At 43.7% G+C, this 11,172-nt stretch overlaps 1 protein-coding gene across 7 annotated transcripts in view; it reads right to left on the reverse strand.

Annotated features, from left to right (window-relative positions):
• The window catches only part of LOC138758575 (EVI5-like protein), a 424,266-nt gene extending 423,468 nt beyond the window's left edge, over positions 1-798 (reverse strand). For 6 of the 7 annotated variants that reach the window (XM_069927716.1, XM_069927713.1, XM_069927717.1 and 3 more), the window contains exon 1: positions 683-797. The gene's annotated coding sequence lies outside the window, so the exon portion shown is untranslated. Of the gene's footprint in view, positions 1-682 lie in introns of all 7 variants that reach the window. The other variant, XM_069927712.1, reaches the window with a different exon arrangement.
• Positions 799-11,172: the final 10,374 nt, after the last annotated feature.

Below are 11,172 nucleotides of genomic sequence, written 5' to 3' on the forward strand. Positions count from 1 at the left end.
CTCCCCTAAACTGCACCCTCCTAACCAGTCTTCCACCTTTCCCCATAGCCTCCCTACCAACCAGTCCCCAAAGTACTCTCCCAAATACAATCTGTACTATCCCCAATATTCCCTCCTGCTTCACATATATTCGAGCCACCCACCTCTCACTTCCACCCGTCCATCCCCAGCCTTGCAAATACCCCCTCCTTTCTCCTGTCCCACAAACATGTCCCCAGCCCTCTCTCCCCTCGCATTCCCGTCTTCCATCCACCCTTTCCGACCCATCGCCTCCTCCCCACCCATCCCTCGCATTGCCCCGACTCCAACACCCCCCCCCCCAACTCCCTTGCCTCCGGCCCCCGTCTCACTCCCTCACATACCACCCCGCCCCCCCAACTCCCTTGCCTCCGGCCCACGCCTCCGCCCCTAGACATCGTCCCCGCCCATGCCCCCCACCCCGGCCATCCCCGATCCCCACCGTGAAGGACATCTCACCCCTGGGACCCTCCGCCCGGCCTATTGTTCCCCCCCCCCCCCACCCTCGGATGAGCCCCCGTCCCGTCCCGTCCCGTCCCGCCCCGCCGCCATTGAACCTGAGGGTCGGACTGGTCATCCCAGCTCCTCCCTCCCGGGAGAGGGATGGGCTCCCCCTCATCGCCGGCCGAGGACCTGCCCTCTTCACAAGCCCCACAACCCCTACCTGTCGTGTGGGAGACGAGCTGCCATTTGAACGCCGCTGTTCCCGGGCGCCGCCACTCCCGTTTAGTCCGGCGCTCGGCCCAGCACTGACATGGGGTGGGGGGGGGGGGGGGGGGGGGGTGGGGGGCGGAACTCCGGCCTCAAGTCACTACGCCCTGCCCAGCTCGTCACCAATCGCAGCTCATCCCCCGCCCCTAATGCTGAACGGGCACCAATCGGAAATCGGCAGACGGCTCAGATTGACAGAGGGCAGCATCAATGGGGGACTTGGGCTCGCTCCGTCGCCAATTTAACCAATGGGCTTACCAGGACAGATTGATTGACGTTTAATTAAGCCAATCTACTCGCAATAGAACAATATCGGGCCCTCCTCTTCGGGCCCTGGTGCTGATGCTGAGGGGATGTGCGTTCTGAGCTTCCACGCTGGACTCCCATCCCCAGCGGTTTTAGCCGTGAGATAGAAATGGAATCTTATTAGGCTGTTATAAACTGAATGCAGGCCGTTGACGACTGGTCTGAGGAGATGTCACTGAAATGATGTCTCCAGGTAAACATAGAAAATAGGTGCAGGAATAGGCCATTTGGCCCTTCAAGCCTACCCCACCATTCATTATGATCATGGCTGATCAGTACCCAGTTTCTGCTTTCTCCCCATATCCCCTAATCCCCCTTGGTCACAAGGGCCAAATCTAACTTACACTTAAATATTGACAGGGATCCGGCCTCAACTACTTCCTCTGGCAAAGAATCCACAGATCTACCATTCTCTGAGAGAAGATTTTTTTTCCTTATGTCAGTCCTAAAAAACTTTCCCCTTATCCTTAAACTATGGCCCCTGGTTCTGGTTTTACCCTGCATCTAGTCTGTCTAAACCCTTAAGAATTTTATGTTTCTATAAGATTCCCCCTCAATCTTCTAAATTCCAGAGAATACAAGCCTATCCAACATTATGCAAGTCCCTCCATCCCTGGTATCAGTCTAGTGAAACTTCTCTGCACCTCCTCCAAGGCAAGGATATCCTTCCTCAGATAAGATGACCAAAACTGCACACAATACTCCAGGTGTGGTCTCACCAAGGCCCTGTACAGCTGCAGCAGGATCTCCCTACTCCTGGACTCAAATCCTCTCACTATGAACCCCAACATACTACTCCCCCTCCTCACCGCCTGCTGCACCTGCACTCCCACTTTCAACGACTGATGCACAGCAACACCCAAGTCTCGCTGCATCTCCCCTATTCCTAAGCAGATACCATTTAAATAATAATCCTTTTTCCTGTTCTTACCTCCAAAGTGGATAACCTCACATTTACCTGCATCTGCCACGACCTGGTCCACTCGCCTAACTTGACAAAATCACCCTGCACTCTCCTAGCATCCTCCACTCAGCTAACACTGCTATCCAACTTCGTATTGTCTTCAAATTTCGAGATACTGCTATTTATTCCCACATCTCAGTCGTTGATATATATCGTAAACAACTGCAGCCCCAGAACTAAGCCCTGTGGTACCTCACTAGTCACTGGGTGCCATTCTGAAAAGAACCCATTTATTCCTTTGCTTCCTGTCCCTCAACCAATTCTCTATCCACCTTAATGCCATACCTCCTATACCATGCTCTTTAAGTTTATAAGCTAGTCTTTTGTGCAGAACCTTATCAAATGTCATACTAAAGTCCAGATATACCACATCTACTGATTCTCTCCTATCCACTCTACTGGTTACATCCTCAAAAAACTCCATTAGATTCATCAGACATAATTTCCCCTTCACAAAACCATTCTGACTCTGTGCGATGATACCACTACTTTCCAAATGTACTGTAATTGCATCTTTAATAACCAATTCTAGCAGCTTCCCTACTACCAATGTCAGGCTAACTGGTCTGTAGTTTCCCAATTTCTCTCTCCCTCCCTTCTTAAATAGTGGGGTTACGTTGGCCACCCTCCAATCCTCAAGAACTAATCCAGTATCCAAAGAGGTTTGAAACATTATCACCAACGTATCCATTATTTCCTGGGCTACTCTTGGTATATGATCAGATTTCAGGTTTATTGTCAGTACATACATGGCATTCACATATATCCCTGAGCTTCCTTATTGTTAGTGTATACATGACATTCACATACAACCCTGAAATTCCTTATTGTCAGTACATACATGACATTCACATACAACCCTGAAATTCCTTATTGTCAGTACATACATGACATTCACATACAACACTGAGGTTCCTTATTGTCAGTACATACATGAAATTCATATACAACCCTGAGATTCCTTATTGTCATTGCATACATGACATTCACATACAACCCTGAGATTCCTTTTCTTGCAGGTCAGGCAGAATTGGTAGTGCAAAAAAAACTGTATACAACATGAATATATAAACAGTAAACAGATTACCATTGCTAACAAACTAACTGCAATACAGAGAGACCAAAACAATCAATAAAGTGCCCAAGGAAGAGTCCTTAAATGACTCTGATTGAGTTTGTCGATGAGGAGTCTGATGGTGGAGGGGTAGCAGCTGTTCCTGAACCTGGTGGTGCGAGACCTGATGGCAGCAGCGAGGACAGAGCATGTGCTGGGTAGTGTTGGATCCTTGATGATCGCTGCTGCTCTCCAACAGCAGCATTTCCTGTAGATATTCTCAATAGTGGAGAGGGTCTTGCCTGTGATGTCCACTACCTTTACTCTCAGGGATATTTGGTGTTCCCATACCAGACTGTGATGCAGCCGGTCAGCTCCCTTTCCACCATACATCTATACAAATTTCCCAGAGTTTCTGGTAAATTTATGGTCATACCAAACCTCCACAAACTCCTGAGGAAATAGAGGCACTGATGTGCTTTCTTCACGATGCCATTGGTGTGATGGGTCCAGGAAAGATCCCCCGAGATAGTGACTCCCAAGAATCTGAATGTGCTCTGATCCCCCAATAATCACTGGATTGTAAACCTCTGGCTTTCCTTTCCTGAAGTCAACAATCAGCTCCTTAGTTTTGGTGAAATTGAGTGCAAGGTTGTTGTTGGTGTACCACTCAGCCAAAATTTCAACCTCCATCCTGTACGCTGACTCATCTCCTTCCTTTATACAACCCACTACTGTGGTATTGTCGGCAAATTTGTAGATAGTGTTATTGTCAACCTGAGCTACATAGTCATCGGTGTAAAGTGTGTAGATGAGGGGGCTAAGAACACAGCCCTGTGGTGCTCTGGTACTGATGGAGATTGTGGAAGAGAGGTTCTTACCATTCTTCACTGATTGTGATCTGGAGGTGAGGAAATCTATGATTTAATTTCACAGTAGGTGCTAACTCCCAAGTCTTGGAGTTTGCTGAAAGGTTTTGAGGGGATGATAGTGTTAAATGCTGAACTGTAGTCGATAAAGAGCATCCTAATATATGCATCTTTGCTGTCCAAATCTTCCAGGCCTTTGTGTAGGGGCAATGAGATGGCATCCACCTGTTGCTGCGATAGGCGAACTGGAACGGATCCATGTCACCGTCAGATATACTTCATCACCAGCCTTTCAAAACACCATCAATGTTGACGTAAGTTGCTACTGTTCAATAGTGATTAAGGCTGGTTACTGCACTTTATGCCTATTTGAAACAGATGGATACCACACCCTTCTAGAGAACAATATTGAAGATATCCATGAATACCTTGGTACATTGATCAGTTCATGGTTTTAGTACTCAGTCAGGAACTCCATCTGGGTCAGAGGCTTTCCTCAGATTCACTCTCCTGAAGGCAGCAGCATGTCGTCCTCAGACAGGGTGAATTTCTGTCTATGTTAACCTTTCTGGCAGTGAATTCCAGGACCCACCACTTCCTCAGTGGTATAACAAAATCCTTCATATCCCCTCTACCGATGTCACAGATTTCAGATTTATTGTCAGAGTACATACATGAATAGCATAAAACCCTGAAATTCTTTGTCCTGCGGGTGCAGCAGAATTGGTAGTGCAAAAATAAAACTGTACACAAATTACACATAATTAATTAAAGAAATGTACATTACAGAGGGGAAAAATAAATAAAGTGCAGTAGTCAGAATCCTTAAATAAATCCCTGATTGAGTTGTTAAGGAGTCTGATGGTAGAGGGGTTCCTGAACCTGGTGGTGCAAGTCTTGTGGCTCCCATGTCTCTTTCCTGATGGTAGCAGCGAGAACGGAGCATTAATGTGAATCCTTGATGATTGCTGCTGCTCTCTGACAGCAGAGTTGCCCCACACCAGTCTATGATGTAGTCAGTCAACACACTTTCCACACATCTGTGGAAATTTGCCAGGGTTTCTGATGTCATACCAAACCTTTGCAAATTCTAATCATCACACCAATTATTTAAAATCTTTTCCTCCTGGTTTCTGACTCTCTGTTGAAGAACATTTGATCTTCAATTTTTACTTCTATCTTGGCCCCTTGGAACTGTGCACACCTCAATGTAGTCTTAGCCTGTTCTGTTCCAAAGGAACCTAATGACAGCGTAATCAGTCTAATATGATTATCAGAGTCTTTACCCCAGAGTAGAAGTACAAGAACACATAGGTTCAAGGTGAGAAAGCGGCTATTGGACTGTACTCGATGAAGTACAGAAGGATGAGGGGGGAACCTCATAGAAACACTATGTTGAAAGGCCTGCAGAATAGATGTTGCAAGGTTTTTTTTCCCATTGTCAGGAGGTGGGTCTAGGATAAGAGGGGACAATGTCAGGATAAAAGGCCATAAATTTAAAACAGAGATGCAGACAAATTTCTTTCGCCAGAGGGTCGTGAGTCTGTGGAAATTGTTGCCATGGTAGCTGTTAAAGTGAGGTCGTTAGGTGAATTCAAGGCAGAGTTTGGCAGGAATTTGATTAGTCAGGGCATCAAGGGTTACAGGGAGAAAGCTGGGAAGTAGGGCAGAGTAGGTGTATAGACCAGCTCATGATAGAATGCTGGGCTGTTAGCCTACTTCTACACCTATATCTTGTGATCTTGTGAAGGGGGAAAGTATAAAAGAGATTTTCAAGCCAAGTGATTGGTGCCTGTGATATGCTGCCAGGAAAGGTGGTCAAAGCAGATACAAAAATGTTTAAGATACATTGGCAGGAAAAGAAAAAGAATTATGGATTATGTGAAGGCAAATGGGATGTTTAATTTGTTCCTGTGCTGTCTTTATGTGTACTTTTAAAAATATTTTTATTGATATTTTACAATAAAAATTTAAACAATACAATTACAAGATCAGAAAAAAAGTTACAATAATGATCACAAGTTCCAAAGCACACTCTAGATAATAAAAAAAGTACATAACAAAAGAGGAACAAACAAAGAAAAAAAGGAATAAATTTCAAAACTCCTTCTTCTAAGCAAGGTTGAAGGTTAATAAATCCAAGTGGCACAGTCTTAGAGAGGGACAACATCAATGCCAAGATTCCAGATTAACACTAAATCTTAAAATTATGGTAGTAGTCCAAGAATGAGCCCCATATCATTTGAAATGTAATATTTAATTTATTAACCATATACCTAATTTTTCCAAAGTTAAACAAGGCATAATATCCCTTCGCCATTGTGCATGTGTAGGTGGAGTATTATCTTTCATTTAATCAAAATGACATGACTATCCATCAATGAAGTAAATGATAAAATGAGACATTGAGTTGAAGTTAGTAACACATCATCTTCTTGGAATATTCCTAAAAGAGAAATTAAAGGGGTAGGTTCCAATTTTAAATTTAAAATTGCTGATAATGTTGAAAAACTTACTTCCAAATGTTTTCTAAGCTAGGGCAGGTCCAAAACATATAAATTAATGAATTTATCACACTGGGGATTTATGTCCAAATAAAAATGAAACAATTTTAGTGGCACCATGAACCACTTTAAATTGCAGCAGACAATAAAAGATGTAATGTTTATCAGTGGAAAAATAGTTCTTCTAAACCTCATTGGACAGTGAAAGGTTCAAATCCTGCTCCGAGGCATTCTTGATTTTAATTAAATAATTCAATTTGTCATAAATAATAGATATTAATCTTTTATTGGGAGGTTGTAGTTCAAAAAAGGTATCAAGAATATTTGCCTCAGGAATCCCAGGAAAATCAGAAATCTGAGATTGAACAAAAGCTCTAATTTGTAAATATCTTTTTAAAAAATTAGCTTTTGATAACTTTCGTTTATACAACCAATTGTTCAAAAAATGCAAAATTGTTGTCAATAAAAAAGGTTGAAGCTCAAATCCGCAGAAGAAGAAAGACACACACCAGTGAAGCGTATTCAACACTGAGTTTATTCAGTGGCAGCTCTGCCTTTTATAATTGACTCGCCTGCGTCACCATGGGCGTGGCTTGAGTGGGCCGACTGCTGATTGGTTACCTCAGACACCCGAGCCCCGAATGGGCCCCCTGCGATCTACCAGTTTGATTGGCCAGTTTCACCTCTCTGCCAGTAGCTTTGCCGGTCACCACATGTGACGGCCACTTCCTGTGTTGGCCCAAGGCGCGGGCCACGGGCCACTACACAATTTTAATTCTGTTGTAACACTGGTGGGAAAGAGAGGCAACACTATGAAATATCAATGATATTCCTACAGAGCTGTTACCGTGTCTCAAAGTTCACTTTTTGGGTCAATATATACAGTAAATTTTAGATCAATGTCTAAGTATGACTTCATGTGTTCTAACTAATTGGAAACAGCTTTCGTATTTGTTCATGGTCTTAGAATCTCCTTGTTTTAGCCAGAGATCTTTTAAAAAATCTAATTACTCCTTACCTTTAATTACTCATTCAATCCTTAAACAACTAATGTCTTCTACAAATGAAGGATGTTTGTCTTTCTTGGTACAAAAGCCATTATAGCTGATTTATGTTACAGCCCTTCTGAGGCCGCTACAGGATCCCCCTCAGTACTGAAGGTCAGGGTACTGTTTTTAGGAGGCCGACTCCTGCACTGTGGGGTCGGGAGAATGATGGGCTGGTCAAAGTCCAAGTAGGCTGGTTTAAACTGGTCAAGTGCAAAAGTCTCTTCCCTGCCACTAATGTCCAAAACACGTGGAGCCATTGTGTCTGAGGACACGCCCCTGTAAGTCCACTGTAGAGGTGCCTGGAGAGCCCCGTGTGGAACAAATAGATATTTACAGACAGTAAAGTTCTTTGGGACATGTGCAGGGTTGGCTGCGGGGTCTAGGTTTAGCAGGGGCCAGGGTACCTAGGCACTTGTGTAGTCAGGACAATGTGGTCACTGGGGGCTCCCCTAAGTCCTCAGGGGCTGTCATGAATTTGCCTGGTCTAATTAGGAATGCGCCATAGACTAATTCAGCAGAGGATGCCTTGAGGCCGTCTTTGGATGTGGTGAGGATACCCAAGGGAGCTTGTCGACCCAGTTAGGTCCGGTAAGCTGTACCATTAAGGCTGCTTTAACGTGTCTGTGGAACCCCTCCACCAACCCGTTGGCCTGTGGGTGATATGCCATGGTGTGGTAGAGTTGGGTCCCCAAGGCATGGGGTAATGTGGTCCACAGACTGGAAGTGAAATGGGACCCTCTGTCCGATGTAAGGTGTTCGGGACTCTGAAACGTGCTACCCAAGTGTTGAGTATATATGCTTCTGTAGAAACCTCTGATAGTGACACTGCCTCTGGCCATCTGTTCATCCGGTGGCACAGGTTTATATAACTGGAATCAGCTTTGACTGTGAGATAGGCCACAAAGAAGTATATGTACATCTCATCTGCATCCAGATTAAAGGCAGTCGGCAGCAGGAATGAGAAGGGTCTGAGGTGGTGTCTCCCTCACTCCCAACCAAATTAGGTCTTAGAGATGAGGGAATTCCTTGTGGAATTCGTTGCCCATTGAATCAGTGGAGAATACCTCAATAAATATTTTTAAAGACAAAATTGAATAGATTTTTACATTGTTGGAGAATTATGAGATATGGGAAAAGGCAGGTAGATGCAGTTGAGACTATCATCAAATCAGTTATGATCTCATTGAATGGCAGAGTAGGCTCAACGGGCCGGATGGGCGACTCCTGCTTCTTCTAATATTCTTATGTTAATTCTAGTGATGATCTATTCTGCCAAATTACATTGACAGTCAGGCTTTATCGTGGCCTACTCCCACAGAACTTAGAGTGTCTTCCATATCGTCCATGCTGGATGTAGTATAGAATATTACAGCACAGTACAGGCCCTTAGGCTTATGATGTTTTTAAATTTAAATTTAGACATACAGCACAGACAATTTCAGACTGCAAGCCCATGCCACCCAATTTACATCTAATTAACCTACACCTCTGCTATGTTTTGAACAGAGGAGGAAACCGGAACCCTGGGGAAAACCCACAGACACAGGGAGAACATACAAATTTCTTACAGACCGCACAGGATTCGAACCCCGGTGTCAATCTCTGGTGCTTTAACGGCATTGTGCTAACCGCTGCACCAACCATGCCGCCCCATGTAAACCTACTCCAAAACAATCTAGCCTTATCTATTTTATACTTATAACCCTCTCTCTTGTATTCAAATGTTTATTTCTGTAGGAATATTTCTGCGAAGGTAAGGGAGTGTCGCAATGTCTAACTGAATGGAATGGATCATTTCACAACAGCAGGGCCAGGCCCAACCTTTGCAACATCAAAGATAGGTAATTAGTAACATTTGGTGTTTACATTCTGTAGTTCTATGCACAATTTGATGTGCATACACAAAGGTGGCTTCAGCATGAGGGTCACGTTGGGTTTGTATCTCCGTACCCCCTTTCTTTCTGGGGATCAGATGAAACATTAAATTACTCATATGACTACTGTGAGACAGGAGGTGGCTATGTATGGCACCTTGCCCCTGATGACCAGTTTCTTGCCAGAAATTAAAAGGGAGAACTGCTCCCATGTTCCCAGTTTCATTTTCACCTTGGTCAGCTACTCCTGCTAATTCTTGCTACACACTCCAGCTCCAGCTTCAAATCAAATTCCTAGCATCTTCCAGGAATAGAATTTGATGGTGAAAGAAACAGAGGAACGGTTGGGTCAGTTGCCAAAGAACCAAAAAACATAGACTCCTGCTTGCTGCAATGGGCTCTGGCCTCTGAGACTGTCCAATCTGGTTGAAGGTGATGATCAACCTGCAGACTGATCATGTGAGCAAGGGTTGGTGACTTTGATCGTGTAAAAGGAGGTGTTGTAATGAGGGTCCAAAATGCCTGGGATTAACAGCCCTCATATTTATGTTTTTCCTCATGGATTCAGCAAATGACTTTTTTAAAAATATTTTATTTAAGATCAACACAAAGATAACAAATAAAAAAATATATATCACATTGTTACAAAATTATTGATTACATGCATGTTGATTTTGTGACAGGTTGGGAGATAAATTGGGGCAGGTTTTTTAGTGTAGGTAACATACAAAACATTTTAAAACAGATCTTACTTAAAATACTGGAGCTCTGCTCATGCTAGACAGGCCGGCTCCAAGAGTCTTTGCAAAAGCTTTGGAGAGTGCCCAAGAGACTTCACTAATGGATTGTTGTTTACAAAAAGGCAACAGATGAAAGAACTTGTTGAAGACGCAGGCTGTCTGGAGTGAAACTTGCTGTTCTAAGAGGGTCATGTGGTTTTGCAACCAGCGAGAGTCAAACAGGTGTTCTCTCTGAGAGAGAGAGAATTAATTTCTGCAGTTTTACAGTCAGCAGCAGCAAATGGAACAGGACAAGCTGGAAAGCTTGTGGAAAAACCCATTTGGAAGACTGGTTGTGAATGCTTAGTTCAGCCTGGTCAAAGCCCTTGATGTTCATACAAGAGAAGAGGACTGGCTATCTAATGTTTCACTTGAAATAAAAGAAACAAAAAGGAACTCTGTAGTGACCTGAAAGAAAGAGGTTAACACCTGATGGGGCAAGTTTCTTCGGCAAGACACTGACGTGTCTAATTGCAAGGAATTAGCTGTGGGTGTCCAGCAAACATCATCTCTCTCTCTCTCGAACCTTCTGAGTGGTAACCATTTACCTTTCAAGCACCAATGCCTGGTGAACTTCATAAATGTTAAATTCTGTGCACAGTATAAGAATTGCCTGCAACCAGTAAACTTGAAAGAATGAGGTGAGATTGGACTGTCAACCAAAAGAACTTTTCTGAACTTACAAACACATTACATACACGTGTGCTTAGAATTAGAAGGGGATTGTTAGGTTAGTTAAGTTAATAGTAATAAATTAGAGTTTGATCCTGTATTCATGTTTAAAGATAATTAAAAGTAACCTTTGTTTAAGTAACCATTTGTCTTGGTGAATATCTATTGCTGCTGGGTTTTGGGGTCCTCTGGGCTTGTAACAATTTATATAAAGAAAAACAAAAAAGCAAGAAGCCCATCTAAACCCTAAATAAACCCTCCCTCCAAAACCCCAACCCCTTCTACCCCCTACTAAAAATCTTCTCTTCTTTGGCTTGGCTTCGCGGACGAAGATTTATGGAGGGGGTAAAAAGTCCACGTCAGCTGCAGGCT

The sequence above is a fragment of the Narcine bancroftii genome, chromosome 3, assembly GCF_036971445.1.
Source record: "Narcine bancroftii isolate sNarBan1 chromosome 3, sNarBan1.hap1, whole genome shotgun sequence".
Classification (NCBI taxonomy): Eukaryota; Metazoa; Chordata; class Chondrichthyes; order Torpediniformes; family Narcinidae; genus Narcine; species Narcine bancroftii.